This window comes from Ovis canadensis, chromosome 21 (genome assembly GCF_042477335.2).
Source record: "Ovis canadensis isolate MfBH-ARS-UI-01 breed Bighorn chromosome 21, ARS-UI_OviCan_v2, whole genome shotgun sequence".
Taxonomy (NCBI): domain Eukaryota; kingdom Metazoa; phylum Chordata; class Mammalia; order Artiodactyla; family Bovidae; genus Ovis; species Ovis canadensis.
This window is the reverse complement of record NC_091265.1, coordinates 54,806,185-54,823,060: the sequence shown is the minus strand read 5'-3', so window position 1 is coordinate 54,823,060 and position 16,876 is coordinate 54,806,185. Positions and strand designations below refer to the sequence as shown.

The following is a 16,876-nucleotide window of genomic DNA, read 5'->3' as shown; positions in this document are numbered from 1 at the left end:
TCCCTGATTGTCAAAAAGCAATTTTCATAGTTTATTGAAAGAATGTAGTCATATGTTGCACTTGGTTGTTCTCCTTTAAGACTAAATAGCTGTTCCTCTCTCAATTTTAATGCCATTTATTTGTTCAGAAACTGGGCGGAAGCAGGGTGCTTTGTCTTAAACAATGTCCCACTATTGAGTTTAGAGCAGGAGTCCACAATACCAGCACAGTGGGTCAGGACCAGTACCAGTCCTTGGTCTCTTAGGAAGCAGACCTCCACAGCACTAGGTGAGCCACACGCCAGTGAATGAGGCTTCATCTGTATTATAGCTGCTCTACATCACTCTCTCATCGCCCCCAGAAGGGACAGTCTAGCTTGTTTTTCTGGAAATGTTTGTAGTTACATAACCCATGCTTAACAGAAACAAAAATAGCATAAATATTGATGATTATTTTCCTTTCTCAGTGCTCAGAATGATGAGCTGGTGCCCTAGCAATCCATCACAGTTAAAATTGAATATTAAAAAACTAAGATCATGATCCAGCCCCATCCTTCATGGCAAATAGAAGGAGAAAATGTGGAAGCAGTGACAGACTTCATCTTAGCCTCTAAAACCACTATGGATGGTGCCTGTAGCTGTGAAATCAGAGGATGTTTGCTTCTTGGCAGGAAAGCTATGAGAAACATAAACAGTGTGTTGGGAAGCAGAAACCTCATTCTCCCCAACAAACTGGTAGATGTTTGGCCTTTTCATTTGGGTTCCTAGACTTTCTGTCCAGTCCCCAATGGGCTTCAAAGTGCCTTAGCTTTCTGGTCTTTCACGATTCCCAAGATTATATTCTGCATTTCTTTACCCAGTCCTGAAATCAGCCATCTCTTTAAGAATCCATGCATCGTCTGATGGGAAAAGGAATTCAGAAGCTAGATGTTAGACCTCAGAATAGTCACTTTTACAAAGCTGTCATTGCTTGTAGGCTTTACATTGGTCAGAGAAGGAAGTACACATTTTCCTTAAAATATAAAATAAAAATAAATATAATTAGTTGGTACAAACTTATGCTTTCAGTTCAAGATTTAAGACAGCAAGGTTTGAATTAAACTTCTTTATGTTATGTGTGAACCTCTTCTTCTAGCCACTGAAAAGATTACCTCAGAACATTAGTATTAATTATTGTCTTGCTTTTACCTGTTAACATGCATATGATTATGTCACAATAACAGAAGCAATATGAGGAACAATAAGTTGAATATAGTTTCAGATTTCTTTCCTGTTTTTCTCTTGATTTCTTTGGTTTTGTTTTGGATGGGCAGTATTTTTGTTTTATTTCTTAGAAGATATTCTACTTTGAATGTAGTCATAATTCTGAATTTTAAAGCCACTTCAGTAACGTGTTGTTATGGGCAGCTAGTCACCAACTTGATTCAATTATATTCAATAGTCTGCTCTCAATTTGTTCAGTTCAGTTCAGTCTTTTCAGTCATGTCAGTCTCTTTGCAACACCATTGACTGCAGCACGCCAGGCTTCCCTATCCATCACCAACTCCTGGAGCTTACTCATGCTCATGTCCATCGACTTGGTGATGCCATCCAAACATCTCATCCTGTCTTCCTCTTCTCTTTCTGCCTTCAATCTTTCCTAATGTCAGGGTCTTTTCCAATGAGTCAGTTTTTCCCATCAGGTGGGCAAATAATTGGAGCTTCAACTTCAGCATTAGTTTTTCCAGTGAATATTCAGGACTGATTTTTTTTTTAGGATGGACTGGTTTGATCTCCTTGCAGTCCAAGGGACTCTCAAGAGTCTTCTCCAACACCATAGTTCAAAGGGCATATATGTGTGTCATTTGTCAGTGACATCGTATTCCCCTTGTTGGGATTTAACCAACAAAACTGAATTTAAACGATGTGCAAAAATGTTTGCTAAGACACAGTGTCCCAGCTACATACATCTAGTGAATAGGAGAGGCTCCTGTTGTATTCAAGGGACAGTCATGGATAGATCTCATGCAGGAATAGGCCCTGGGAGTCCTGGATGAATCATTAAACACGATTGTCTTTACTTTGGCTGCACAGTTGTTTTGTCTTCTTTGATTGGAAAGACATTTCAAAAAAAATTTTTGTGTATGTTTGGTTTGGCAGACAAAATTTTTCACAGCATATACCTTATGAGGAAATTATATCAGAAATAATATCCATTTATCTTCAGCAGTTAAATTCGTTGGTTTGTATGTCCCCAGTGATATTTCTTTATAAATAGAAAGAAAACACACATGTTCAGTATGCATACAGTCTCTCTGTAAATCAACCAACATGAATTAAATTCCTCTCTGTCCCCCCCGCACTAACTCTGGGAAAGAAATAAGAACCTGCAGAGACTGAAGGCTGATTCCAGCACATTGCTGTGGAGATTTAATTCTCACTGAGGTTTCTTTTGAAAAAAAAAAAGTTGCTAATAATAAAATTAGTACATTGTACATAAATATCCAACTTCTGACTTCTCTTGAAAACATGGCCAACTTGCTTGCTTTCCAGCAAGGTTGAAGTGTAGGAAAGGCTGCTCCCAGTGCTGTGCTGGGAGGGTCCTGTGCTGCCCAAGTTCCAACATGGCAACCTAGTCCTAGTATCATTTCTCTTGCCTCCTGGGGCCATGAGTTTGTGAGAACTAAACGGCTAGCTATCTTAAGATAAAGACTACTTTTGTCCTGATCAACTTTGACTTTGAAGCCTTTACCCCAGAACCCAGAACGCACTACTTCCTTGTACGTTTTTTGGATGATATAAAATATCTTGTGGATGCATATGACATGTCTTCCAATACTGAAACCATACAATTGAAGCACTACTCTGCCCTAAATCTTTGATGCAGCCTGGCATCATAGGTGCCCCTGATATCTGCCATTAGACCCAAAACCTAAAGCCAGGTGTATGTCCCTGGGCTGTCCCTGAATTCTTCACTTTGCCATTTGACAACTTATCCTCCTAGCAATCTCCTCTCCAATGAAGACAGCAATGCATATTTCATGAAGTGGCTAGGAAGATGACATGAAACCACGAATGTCGAGCATGGCCTTCAGTATCCTTTTTCATGATGTTCTTAGCAGTATTTTTCTTCAAGTAGGCAAGGTGCTCATCTTCTTAGATGTCCATACAGATCAGTTTGATTTTCCAACCAAGTTTAAGGAAGTGATTGCAGTTCAGTTCTCTGTATTTTGAAAAGCTTCAAAGTCCACTCACCAAGGACACTGATGAAGGTAAACATTTTATCAAGAGATTTGTGTGTTTTTTTTTTTTTCAGACCTATTATTGGCCTACAGGGCTAATCTTGGGCATGTCAGGACATATATAACTAGGGACTCCAGGTCACCATTACATGCTAAGAGCCTGAACTTCCCTGAGTCCTTGGAGCCAGGAAAGAAGCATGAAGTGGCTTGTGCTCCTCGACCTCGTGGCCTTCTCAGATTGCAGATTCATGTAAGTAGGGAGACTGTAAGCCCCATCATCTTCCTTTTTGTGATTTTTCTTTTCATCTGATCATCCTATTCATCAGTTTTAGAAGGGAATGGGATATTTCCCTGACAATCTTAAAGTCAACCCTTACTCATTGATAAATATGTTGCTATAGGAACTGTGGGTCCCAAGGGTCTTGGTGTAGATTTGCATAGCTGTACAACTCTTGGGGTCCAGTCATGTCATGACCTATTGAAACTGGAACTCCTTGCAGTTGTTCAGTGCACAGTCAGTGCAGATGTTAGTGTGGTCCTGTGGAAGAGCACTTTCTACATTTTATTTAGTATGTTCTCTTTGTTCCCTCGCTACTTCAGTGTGTATATGTCTATGTCGGCATCACTATATCATCATCATTTATCTCTCCATCTCTTTGAAAGGCTCTGAGTGTCTTTCTCTCTGTGTTGTTTTGTTTTAAATTTCATTTGACTCATCCTTCCTTCTCAAGCCTCTACTTTTCCCTTACTTGTTCCCTATTTCCTGGATTCTTTTTTCAAATATCTCTTCTTTTTCAACTGGGAGAGAGATTGAGAGACCTGCTTATACAGTGTGACCACAGCCATTTCACAAACCTTTTCATTTTATTTATTTTTTAATTTTTATTTTTTTATTAGTTTTTTTATTTTTTAAATTTTAAAATCTTTAATTCTTACATGCATTCCCAAACATGAACCCCCCTCCCACCTCCCTCCCCATAACATCTCTCTGGGTCATCCCCATGCACCAGCCCCAAGCATGCTGTATCCTGCGTCAGACATAGACTGGCGATTCAATTCTTACATGATAGTATACATGTTAGAATGCCATTCTCCCAAATCATTCCACCCTCTCCCTCTCCCACAGAGTCCAAAAGTCCACTCCACACCTCTGTGTCTCTTTTGCTATCTCGCATACATGGTCATCATTACCATCTTTCTAAATTCCATATATATGTGTTAGTATACTGTATTGGTGTTTTTCTTTCTGGCTTATTCACTCTGTATAATCGGCTCCAGTTTCATCCATCTCATCAGAACTGAATCAAATGAATTCTTTTTAATGGCTGAGTAATACTCCATTGTGTATAGGTACCACAGCTTTCTTATCCATTCATCTGCTGATGGACGTCTAGGTTGTTTCCATGTCCTGGCTATTTTAAACAGTGCTGCAGTGAACATTGGGGTACATGTGTCTCTTTCAATTCTGGTTTCCTCGGTGTGTATGCCCAGCGGTGGGATTGCTGGGTCATAAGGTAATTCTATTTGCAATTTTTTAAGGAATCTCCACACTGTTCTCCATAGTGGCTGTACTAGTTTGCATTCCCACCAACAGTGTAGGAGGGTTCCCTTTTCTCCACACCCTCTCCAGCATTTATTGCTTGCAGATTTTTGGATCACAGCCATTCTGACTGGTGTGAAGTGGTACCTCATTGTGGTTTTGATTTGCATTTCTCTAATAATGAGTGATGTTGAGCATCTTTTCATGTGTTTGTTAGCCATCCGTATGTCTTCTTTGGAGAAATGTCTATTTAGTTCTTTGGCCCATTTTTTGATTGGGTCGTTTATTTTTCTGGAATTGAGCTGCATAAGTTGCTTGTATATTTTTGAGATTAGTTGTTTGTCAGTTGCTTCATTTGCTATTATTTTCTCCCATTCATAAGGCTGTCTTTTCACCTTGCTTATATTTTCCTTTGTTGTGCAGAAGCTTTTAATTTTAATTAGATCCCATTTGTTTATTTTTGCTTTGATTTCCAGAATTCTGGGAGGTGGATCATAGAGGATCCTGCTGTGATTTATGTCGGAGAGTGTTTTGCCTATGTTCTCCTCTAGGAGTTTTATAGTTTCTGATCTTACATTTAGATCTTTAATCCATTTTGAGTTTATTTTTGTGTACGGTGTTAGAAAGTGATCTAGTTTCATTCTTTTACAAGTGGTTGACCAGTTTTCCCAGCACCACTTGTTAAAGAGATTGTCTTTACTCCATTGTATATTCTTGCCTCCTTTGTCAAAGATAAGGTGTCCATATGTGTGTGGATTTATCTCTGGGCTTTCTATTTGGTTCCATTGATCTATATGTCTGTCTTTGTGCCAGTACCATACTGTCTTGATGACTGTGGCTTTGTAGTAGAGCCTGAAGTCAGGCAAGTTGATTCCTCCAGTTCCATTCTCCTTTCTCAAGATTGCTTTGGCTATTCGAGGTTTTTTGTATTTCCATACAAATTTTGAAATTATTTGTTCTAGTTCTGTGAAAAATGTGGCTGGTAGCTTGATAGGGATTGCATTGAATTTGTAAATTGCTTTGGGTAGTATACTCATTTTCACTATATTGATTCTTCCGATCCATGAACATGGTATATTTCTCCATCTATTAGTGTCCTCTTTGATTTCTTTCATCAGTGTTTTATAGTTTTCTATATATAGGTCTTTAGTTTCTTTAGGTAGATATATTCCTAAGTATTTTATTCTTTTTGTTGCAATGGCGAATGGAATTGTTTCCTTAATTTCTTTTTCTACTTTCTCATTATTTGTGTATAGGAATGCAAGGGATTTCTGTGTGTTGATATTATATCCTGCAACTTTACTATATTCATTGATGAGCTCTAGTAATTTTCTGGTGGAGTCTTTAGGGTTTTCCATGTAGAGGATCATGTCATCTGCAAACAGTGAGAGTTTTTACTTCTTCTTTTCCAATTTGGATTCCTTTTATTTCTTTTTCTGCTCTGATTGCTGTGGCCAAAACTTCCAGAACTATGTTGAATAGTAGCAGTGAAAGTGGACACCCTTGTCTTGTTCCTGACTTTAGGGGAAATGCTTTCAATTTTTCACCATTGAGGATAATGTTTGCTGTGAGTTTGTCATATATAGCTTTTATTATGTTGAGGTATGTTCCTTCTATTCCTGCTTTCTGGAGAGTTTTTATCATAAATGGATGCTGAATTTTGTCAAAGGCCTTCTCTGCATCTATTGAGATAATCATATGGTACCTTTTCATTTTAAATTGCTCCCTTGTAAAAGAGAATAGAAATCCCCCTTCTACCTCCTTCCCTGAGCTTCTATGAGAAGGATACAGTGGGATGGCAACAACGATGCTAGTGGCTTTAATTGTTGAGACTTCCTATTTATCAGGCACCTTATATACATCATTTCACTTATCCCCAAGATGTCCTATTTGGAGGGTTTAAATCATTACATTCCACCATTTTACTGAGGCGAGATGGAGACCCCACATGTTCATACAGCCTATCCAACATTACAGAACGGAATCTTTATTCAAACCTATGTCTTTGCCATGGGATATGTATAAAATTCTGATGATAAGGTGACTCATAAAAATGACTGGAAAATACACAGTGCCATTGCAATGACAGTTATTTCTTAACACTGACAGCTAATTGTAGCTTCTTCTTTGTTTTCTTTGTCAAGTGCTTGATGAAAGAATACCTCTAACAAAAGTGAAGATCATGAGAAAAATCCTCAGTGAAAAAAACATGCTGAACAATTTCCTCAAGGAACATGCTTAGAGACTGTTCCAGATTTCTTCTCGTGGCTCAAATATAACTATTCACCCCCTGAGGAACATCATGGATGTGAGGTTTTGGGAGGATGGTGCTCCAATGCGACCCTGGTGCATTAGCCTAGAACTGGGGCTGATCTGGAGGTGACAGGTGGGATGTCGGGGCTGGGGCTCCTACAGGAGGCAGAAACCCTGGACAACAGAGGCCCCATCCAGAGAAGACACTATCATCTTCAACTCTTGGTCTTGGTGACTGGGCCCAGAAACTATTAGGTGGCAGGAAAACATCCATTTCTCTGTCAAAGATGTGTCATTAGTTTGATGGAGATTGTTCCTTCTGAGGAGAAGGCAATGGTGACCCACTTCAGTCCTCTTGTCTGGAAAAACCCAAGGATGGAGGAGCCTGATAGGCTGTAATCCATGGGGTCGGTAAGAGTCGGATACGACTGAGTGACTTCATTTTCACTTTTCACTTAACTGAATTGGGGAAGGAAATGGCAACCCACTCCAATGTTCTTGCATGGACAATCCCAGGGACGGGGGAGCCTGGTGGGCTCCTGTCTATGGGGTTGCACAGAATCGGATATGACTGAAGTGATGTAGGAGCAGCAGTAGCAGATCATTCTGAATTAAGGGGGGCATTCAGTTACAGATGAAGAATGAACCATCTCTGATCAAAAGGTAGAACCAACTGCAAAGCAACTGTGAATCCCCAGGAGGAGGCATTCCGTTTCCACAGATGCAAGAACCACAGCAGTAAAAAGTTACTGAATTCGTATTCCGGGTAAGGCAATCAGAATCTAACACAGTGCTTATTGTTTTTAGATTAGAAAAGGGTTTATTTTGTCTTCAATAATGCCCATGCAAGCCTGAGAGATAGGCAAAGAGTAAATACATGTCAAATGATAGGGTCACCTGTGTGGTGTTGATCGAATGTGGTCTGATTTGGAGGGAGTGGCTAGGGTTGATCAAGAAGGACCTCCTGGAGAAGGGGATGCTAACGCTGAGTTTGAAGAGACTATAGGGCTTCTCAAATGAAGGAACCAGGACTTCCCTGGGTGTCCAGTGGTCCTGGAGGCCCAGTGGTTATGCCTCTGGGCTTCCCATGCAGGAGGTACTACTTCAACGCCTGGTCATAGAATCAATATCCAGCATACAATATAGCACAGGAAAAAAAAAAAATCAAATGCAAGCACCTCTATGATCAAAGGCTGTGAGCTGCACAGTGGTTTGAAAGTGATCTCAAGAGATATGTGACACTCAGAGGGAGGCAGCAGTGTGGGAATAGAGGGTAGCCCATTTTGCACTAACCCACTCCCTCCTTCTTCCTTTAGAATCTCTACGTGGGTAACAATATCATTGGAACACCCCCTCAGGAATTCTAGGTTTTGTTTGACACAGGCTCATCTGACTTGTGGGTGCCCTCCCAATTTGCCCCAGTCCAGCCTGTTGTGAGTACAGACACTCTGTACCCCGACCATCCTTCACTTGCCCTGCTGCCCTGTTTTCCACCCTTGACACCTGATGACACTCATCTCTTGTGTCTGCAGCTGCACAAGTTAGTTTCAGACACTACAAGTCTCCCACCTTCTGCCCTACCAAGAAGACCTTCAGCACCGTCTATGGATCTGGGAGCATGAAGGGGTTTCTTGCTTATGACACCATTCAGGTAACTTGTAAACAGAAGCTGAGTCAGGACTGGCTATGGTGACCCCTTCTTGCCAAACAGATGCAGGACCATCTGGCCTGACCCTTCTAGATTAACTCCCATAGATATTGGCCATCTTAACCAAAGGATCATGTCTCTGAGGAGGCAGTGCCCGTGGTGACGCAGGAGCAAGCAAATTAGCTAAGACAGAGAGTGACTTGAGGTTTGGACTTGCAGCTCCTCTGCCCATGAGCAGTTCAAGATTCATTTTTCTGGGAGCGAGAGGACAGGATAAAAGCACCCACTTTTATATTGACAAACTGTTCCAGGCACTCTCAGGTAATGATTGCTTTATTTTGCAACAACCCCACACAGCAGGTGATTTGATTAGCTCATGAGACATATGAGGAAACTGAGATGCAGATAGCAAGGGCCTTGCAAAGATTACACATACAGTAAGTGGTGGAGCTGGGCTGGCTTTTCAAGACTGCCCTTGTTTTCCTGTGGGGTGCTTGGGACATGATAAAACTGATTTGGGTACACTGGGGGCAGTTAAGAGCTTGAAGTTTTCAGAGTGCAAGACTGGAAGCCAGACATGTCAGGGCTTTGATAAATGAGTTCTCACACTAGGAGACCTTTGAGAGTCTAATAAAACCTATGGCCTGCCTCTCCAAAGTACCTGAGTAGTTACTTTTCTCTCTTTCTCTTTCACACATACTCACAGAAATACACATATATCCCCAAAAGTGAATTTTCCAGGCAGTAATTTCATAGAACCCTGAAAGTAAGATTGTGTTTTCTGTTTCTGTCTTCCAGGACAGATGCAGAATTGACAGTACCTTACAGAGAATGCAGTCTGTTCCTGTCATAACATCATGCCAAAGAGAAGGCTATCTTGCCCTCTATTGCTTTGTCCAGAAGGAGGCACCAATGGGTCCTGACCTGACTCTTTGTTGCCCCACATGAACAGAAGCCATAAGGCCAATTTGACTCATTCAGGTGGTGTTTTTCAGAGGGGCAGATATTTTAAAATTCAAAGTATCTCACAAATGGAACAAAATTCCCCTCCCAGCTTGATGTAACTGTCTGAGGTCCACCAAAGACACAGCCCATCCTCAATTCTGCTTTGAGGATCTAACGGCAATGCACCCAGCCCAGTTCTAGCCCCACTTCACGTAACTGTAAGTGGGAACACTCTATTATCCCACAGATTGGGGACCTTGTAAGCACTGATCAGCCGTTTGGTCTAAGCATGGCAGAATATGGGTTTGAGGGTATACCTTTTAATGGCATCCTGGGCTTGAACTACACCAACATATCCTTCTCTGGAGCCATCCCCATCTTTGACAAGATGAAGAATCAAGATGCCATTTCTGAGCCAGTTTTTGCTTTCTACTAGAGCAAGTAAGGCTAAGATGGACAATTGCTTTCTCCAAATTAACTAAGATGCTTTCAGTTGCATGAAAATTATAGAACACTTGATGAAAAATTATCCTGAGAGATAATATATCCCAGGATAACTATGGCTCCACGGATCACCTGGCATCACCCCTGGTTTTTATAAGTAATGTTTTAATGGAACACCTCCCTGCTCCTGGGCTCAAGAGCAGTAACTTGGTCTAGGGGAGTGAGTGAGGAGGAAGACTAATTGAAGGCAACAGGAAACAAGTTGGAGGAAAAAGCAATATGATTTGCTTATCTATTTGATAAGGAAGGAAGGAGAAGGATGGTGGATATCTATTTTTCCTCATTATCATTTCACTGGAAGCCCAGGTCAAGCTGCCCAATTTGCAGGAGCCAGTGAAAAGCAAAGTTTGGGACACAAAACAAAATGCTGGATCCCTTGTTCAAGAAATATTAGTCATTTTAAGACAGGGAGAGCAAAGGTGGAGTCCCTTCTGAGTGTGAAGCCCTTTGGACGGTAGAGGTCACAGGCCGTCGGAGCCAAACGTGGGTGATCTGAACCCACATTCTTAGCATTCCCAAGCTTTGATTTTCCTGAAAAATGTCAAGCTGGACAAGGGGAAAGCAAAAATTCTTTAGCACCCTGTCATCTGAGGGTTTCTGAGTGCACAGGTATCAGGAGGTCCTGGGCCTCTTCAGAAGACATAGTGCGTGGAGTCCAGCCATGTGAATCAGCTTCTAACCACCTCTGTGCCACTCATTAGCCAGTTACTGACCTCAGTATCCAGAAAAGCATCTATTTCTGCTTTATTGACTGTGCCAAAGCCTTTGATTCTGTGGATCACAATAAACTTTGGAAAATTCTGAAAGAGATGGGAATACCAGACCACCTGACCTACCTCTTGAGAAATCTGTATGCAGGTCAGGAAGCAACAGTTAGAACTGGGGATGGAACAACCGACTGGTTCCAAATAGGAAAAGGAGTACATCAAGGCTGTATATTGTCACCCTGCTTATTTAACTTATGTGCAGAGTACACCATGAGAAACGCTGGACTGGAAGAAACACAAGCTGGAATCAAGATTGCTGGGAGAAATATCAATAACCTCAGATATGCAGATGACACCACCCTTATGGCAGAAAGTGAAGAGGAACTGAAAAGCCTCTTGATGAAAGTGAAAGAGGAGAGCAAAAATGTTGGCTTAAAGCTCAACATTCAGAAAACGAAGATAATGACATCCAGTCCCATCACTTCATGGGAAATAGATGGGGAAACAGTGGAAACAGTGTCAGACTTTTTATTTTGGGGGGCTCCAAAATCACTGCAGATGGTGACTGCAGCCATGAAATTAAAAGACGCTTACTCCTTGGAAGAAAAGTTATGACCAATCTAGATAGCATATTGAAAAGCAGAGACATTACTTTGCCAACAAAGGTCCATCTAGTCAAGGCTATGGTTTTTCCTGTGGTCACGTATGGATGTGAGAGTTGGACTGTGAAGAAGGCTGATTGCCGAAGAATTAATGCTTTTGAACTGTGGTGTTGGAGAAGACTCTTGAGAGTCCCTTGCTCTGCAAGGAGATCCAACCAGTCCATTCTGAAGGAGATCAGCCCTGGGATTTCTTTGGAAGGAATGATGCTAAAGCTGAAACTCCAGTACTTTGGCCACCTCATGCAGAGTTGACTGATTGGAAAAGACTCTGATGCTGGGAAGGATTGGGGACAGGAGGAGAAGGGGATGACAGAGGATGAGATGGCTGGATGGCATCACAGACTCAATGGACGTGAGTCTGAGTGAACTCCGGGAGTTGGTGATGGACAGGGAGGCTTGTCATGCTGTGATTCATTTGGTTACAAAGAATCGGATATGACTGAGTGACTGAACTGAACTGAACTGACCTCAGTATGGTTCTCAATCACTCCTAGCCTTGATTTCTACATCTGTGGATGGAGACCTTATTAGGGCCTTGGTGGGGAGACAAGCACAAACACAAGCTCTCCAACAGTGCTGTTGTTACTGTCTTCCAAAGATAGGCCCTTCTTTTCTCTCTACAGATGCAGGGGAAGGGCAGTGTGGTGATGCTTGGTGGGGTGGACAAAGTCTACTACCAGGGAGCACTCGACTGAGTACCATTGATCCAAGCGGGAGACTGGAGTGTAAACATGGACCTGAAAGTCTCTCCTTCTGAGGGTCAGCCCAAGGGATGCTCCATATCTGTACATGGACACAGGCAGACACCACAAATGTATTCTCACACGCATAGTGACACAGACATATACATCACCCACAATGACCCAGAGAGACACACAGGCACATGGAAACACACAAGCAGACATATAAACAGAGACACATATAAACATGTATAGCTAGTCAGAGACACAAAAGCACATTAGAGACACATACAAACACATATACAAACAAACACACAAACACATAGATATGCAAACAACCCATGAGTTCATAATCCCCAGGCCTTCTGACCAGGGCTCTGACCAGGATCCTAAACAGGTCCAGAGAGCTCTGTGCAGCTGGGAGAGGGTTGCACCCACTACCCTGTGAGGCATGGAACATGGTTAGAGGACGCTACAGTGTGGTGAACAGAGGACCAGGGAGGATTACACCAGTGTAAACAGAGTTATAAGATGACCAATTGTCCAAGGCTACCTGGGACCAAGGAAGTTCTCAGTACAGATAAATGTCAGTTTAAAAATGGTGAAAGTCCTGAGCAAATGTGGAAAACTGATCTCCTTAGGGAGCAGCTACTCAGCAGTGGAGAGAGGTTGGCTGCAGTCTTATGACTTGAAAGCAACTAATAAAAAAGACACCCCACCCACCTGGGCACACAGTGGGGCAGGGGCTATAACAGAGAATCAGGAAGGTGGGATCCAGGGGTGACCGGAGGACAAGAGGCATAATAGACAGGATTCTGTGTGATACCCTCAGACAAAAGCTGACCTGTCCTTTGGAGTTTCTGCAGGCTAGTCATGTATTTCCTGGCTAAGGACTCAGGGTCTGAGGTGATTATATGAGCAGTGCTGGGAAACACTCTCTCCCAGAGGAGCCCTTCTCCCCCACCATTATGAGAATCTGCTGTCCTCGTGAATCTGCATCTTCACTCTGTGGTTGACCCATTATTTGTTCCCCACCAGATACAGCTCTCTGGATGTTTTTCATTCATTATTTTCACTGTCTTCATTCACTCACTAAAAAGACAAGCATTAGTCATTCACTGTGTGCCAGGCGCTTTAGGGAGGCAAAGAGAATAAAAGTTGCCCTCACATCTAAGAAGGCAGATGCACAAGAAATGACACACACACACACAGTTAGTGAATTGTGACTTTGGTACATGCTAGACATGAACATGTGTGTGTGTGTCATGAGCATATACCAAATTCACAGTTCCATATGTGTATGTGTGTCCTTTCATGTGCATCTGCCTTCTTAGATGCGAGGGCAAGATAGTGAATTGTGACTTTGGTACATGCTAGAAATGAGACATGGAGAAGGCAGTGCCACCCCACTCCAGTACTCTTGCCTGTAAAATCCCATTGATGGAGGAGCCATCAATAGACTGCAGTCCATGGGGTCACAAAGAGTGGGACACCACTGATTGACTTCACTTTCATGCATTGGAGAAAGAAGTGGCTACCCACTCCAGTGTTCTTGCCTGGAGAATCCTAGGGATGTGGGCACCTGGTGGGCTGCCGTCTATGGGGTGAAACAGAGTCAGACACGACTGAGGCGACTTAGCAGCAGCAGACATGAGGAAGGGTCTACAGAAAGTGACCAAGACAGGAGACTGATAAACACCAAGGTAAAGACTTCCCTGAATCAATGACAATTAAGCTGGAATTTGGAAGATGACAAGAAATTTGCTAGTCAAAGGGGAGGGGACTCTTCTATCTAGGAAGACCAGCTTCTGTCAAGTACTGCATTCAAGGATGTCAAGGAAGGTGCTGTGTCGAGAGCAAGGGAAAAGAGTCAGCACAAAAGATGGAGGGCTGTTTAGGAGACAGTCGGGAAGTGGGCAGCTCTGGGGAGACTCAGAGTGACCTTGATTCCTGCTTTGTCACACTGTCTCTCAGCATCTCCATGAAAAGAAAGGTTATTGTTTGTTCTGGAGACTGCGAGGCCTTTGTGGATACCAGGACATCACTGATCCTTGGCGTAAGAAGACTGGTCAATAACATCCTGGATATCATCGATGCCACACCATGGGGTTCCGAGGTGAAGGGTCATGCCCCAGGGTCGCTCCCAGTCTCCACACACAAGAAGGATCTCCAGGGCCAACCTCTCTCCCTCTCTCTCTAACAGCACTATGTTTAATGTTTTGCTGTCAATACCCTGTCCTCTGTTATCCTCACCATCAATGGTATCAACTACCCAGGTCCAGCTCAATCCTACATCCTCAAGGTGAGGGGAGAACCCTGAGGGGTGGTTCTCAAATAGGAATTTGCAGAAAACCTTGAACTGCTGTTGGGAGGAGGGTGCCCTCTCAGGCCATCTCGCACTACTGCAGATGCTGAGCCCTGGGGCTGGCCAGAGCCTCCCACAAGATGAGCCACCTGAGAGTAAAGGGCCATCTGGGACACTGATCATCCTGAAATAAATGTGGAGACAGCATACCATGCTGGCATAGTTTGAGTCACAAGGAGAAGGGAACACTCAGGTCCTCAGCCCTCAAAGAGATTCAGTTTGATCTGAACCCTCAGATGGAAGAACACAGAAAATCAGCCCTAGCAACCTTGAAATAAGTCATGTCACAAGGAGAAAGGCTGGGGACAGTCCCAGTGTGCTGTCCCACCACAGAGATTAACAGTCTCCCTTCACTTCCCTCAGTTCTCCTGGTTTGGACGATAAATCACATGGTCACCATAGTTCTCGGATGCATCTTCCCCTAGCTTTGGCCGGGTGCCCACTTTGTGAGTCACGCTACCTGACCCCTCTGTGGGGAGGCTGGATGCTAATGTGAATAAAGGGTGCACAGTGACTGCTTAGCCCTAGCACAGGGTGGAGGCTTCATGTCAGCTCCATAGGGGAGTTAAGAGCTGGCTGATGGGCTCAAAGAAGACTTTGAGGAAGGGAGGGAATTTCAGGAATTCTACTCATGGAGCCATATGGAGGGTTGCTTGGTTCTAGGCAAAACAGCACTGGATTCCATGCAAATGGCATCCCAAGGTGGTCTGCATTGGAGCACTGAGGACTTACTCGGGGTGATGAGGGCCACAGACTGACCGGTGGGGATGGGGAACCAGAGTATATTACCCAACCAAATGTGGAGTGGCCAAAGAGGATGAGTGCAGGCCGAAGGAAGCTTCCCAGAGTTCCTAAGTTAAGTCTTCAAGATCGTGTTGTGGGCACCGCTCTATTTAAGATGGATAACCAACAATGAGTTACTGTGTGGCACAGGGAACTAGGCTTAATTATATGACAACCTGTATGGGAGGGGTATTTTTGGGATCAGGATACATGGATACATATGGTTGAGTCCATTTACTGTCCACCTGAAACTCAGAATATTGTTAATCTGCTATACCCCAATAAAAAATAAAGTTGTTTAATAAAGTATGGATTGTGGTGACGCAGGAGGAGAACCAGCATTCTCTGCAGAGAAACAAGGAGCAGGAGTCAGAAGGAAAGAAACAGGGAGAGAGAACTATGGATACAGGATACAGGATGCTTGGGGCTGGTGCATGGGGATGATCCAAAGAGATGATATGGGGAGGGAGGTGGGAGGGGGGTTCAGAATTGGGAACTCATGTACATCCGTGATGGATTCATGTTAATGTATGGCAAAACCAATACAGTATTGTGAAGTAAAATAAAGCAAAAATAAAAATTAAAAAAAAATAAAATTAAAAAATAAATAAAATAAAATTTTTTTGAAGTGTGGCTAATCTTCAGTGTTGAGTTAAGTTCTACTGCACAGCAATGTGACTCAGTTATACACATATAGAAATATATATTTTTTCCTTATTCTTTTTCATGTGGTTTATGACTGGATATTTAATATACTTCCTTATGCTCTTCAGTAGGACTTTGTTGTTTATCATTCCTCTGTGTTTCAAACTCCCAGTCCTCCCTTTCCCCACCCTTCCTCATGACAACCTCATGTCTTGGCCGTTTTTGGTTGTGGATGAAATCTCATATCCCCTGTTAATGAGAAAATCCCTTGATACTTACCAAAAGAGGAAAATAAAACCTAGAATTGTGCTGGGTCTGGATATTTTTGGGAGTCACACCTAAGGGCTCATGCTGACTGGTGTGTGTCTCTGACTCCCCCAGGATTCTAGAGGCCACTGCTATACCACCTTTAAAGAGAATACAGTGAGGACGTCTAGAGAGACCTGGATCCTGGATGATGTCTTCCTGATGCTGTCTTTCTCAGTCTTTGGTAGAGAAAATGACAGGATTGGCATGGCACAGGCAGTATAAATGCTTGGAGTGGTTCAGGAATCAGTAAGGCCATTTCGAGCAATCACTCACACTTAGGGTACTCTTGCCCAGGATGCTGGTGAACTGTATTTCATGGTCTGCACACCCTATTCTCATTAAATAATAAAGGGTTTCAATCATAAGGGCGCTGAAACAAACAGGTGCCTCTGTTTGTGTCTGGGAGGTGTACAAAGATTGGGAAGGATCTAGAACAAAGTCTGAATCACAGTTGAGAGAAGCCCACCTCCAGCTGGCTTTAAGGAAAGGGGAGACTCATTGAAGTGATTGTGGGAATCCAGGACAGAAGAATCAGAGCAAATACAAAGCTCTCAGTGACTGGACCCAAGAAATCAGAAGTCATCAGTTCTCTATTTCACACCCTCACTGTTTCATTCCCTCTTCTTTGATAGTTT

At 42.8% G+C, this 16,876-nt stretch overlaps 1 pseudogene; it reads left to right on the top strand.

Annotated features, from left to right (window-relative positions):
• The first annotated feature begins 3,397 nt into the window (after positions 1-3,397).
• LOC138427110 (pregnancy-associated glycoprotein 1-like) lies at positions 3,398-16,463 on the top strand (annotated as a pseudogene).
• The last annotated feature ends 413 nt before the right edge of the window (positions 16,464-16,876 follow it).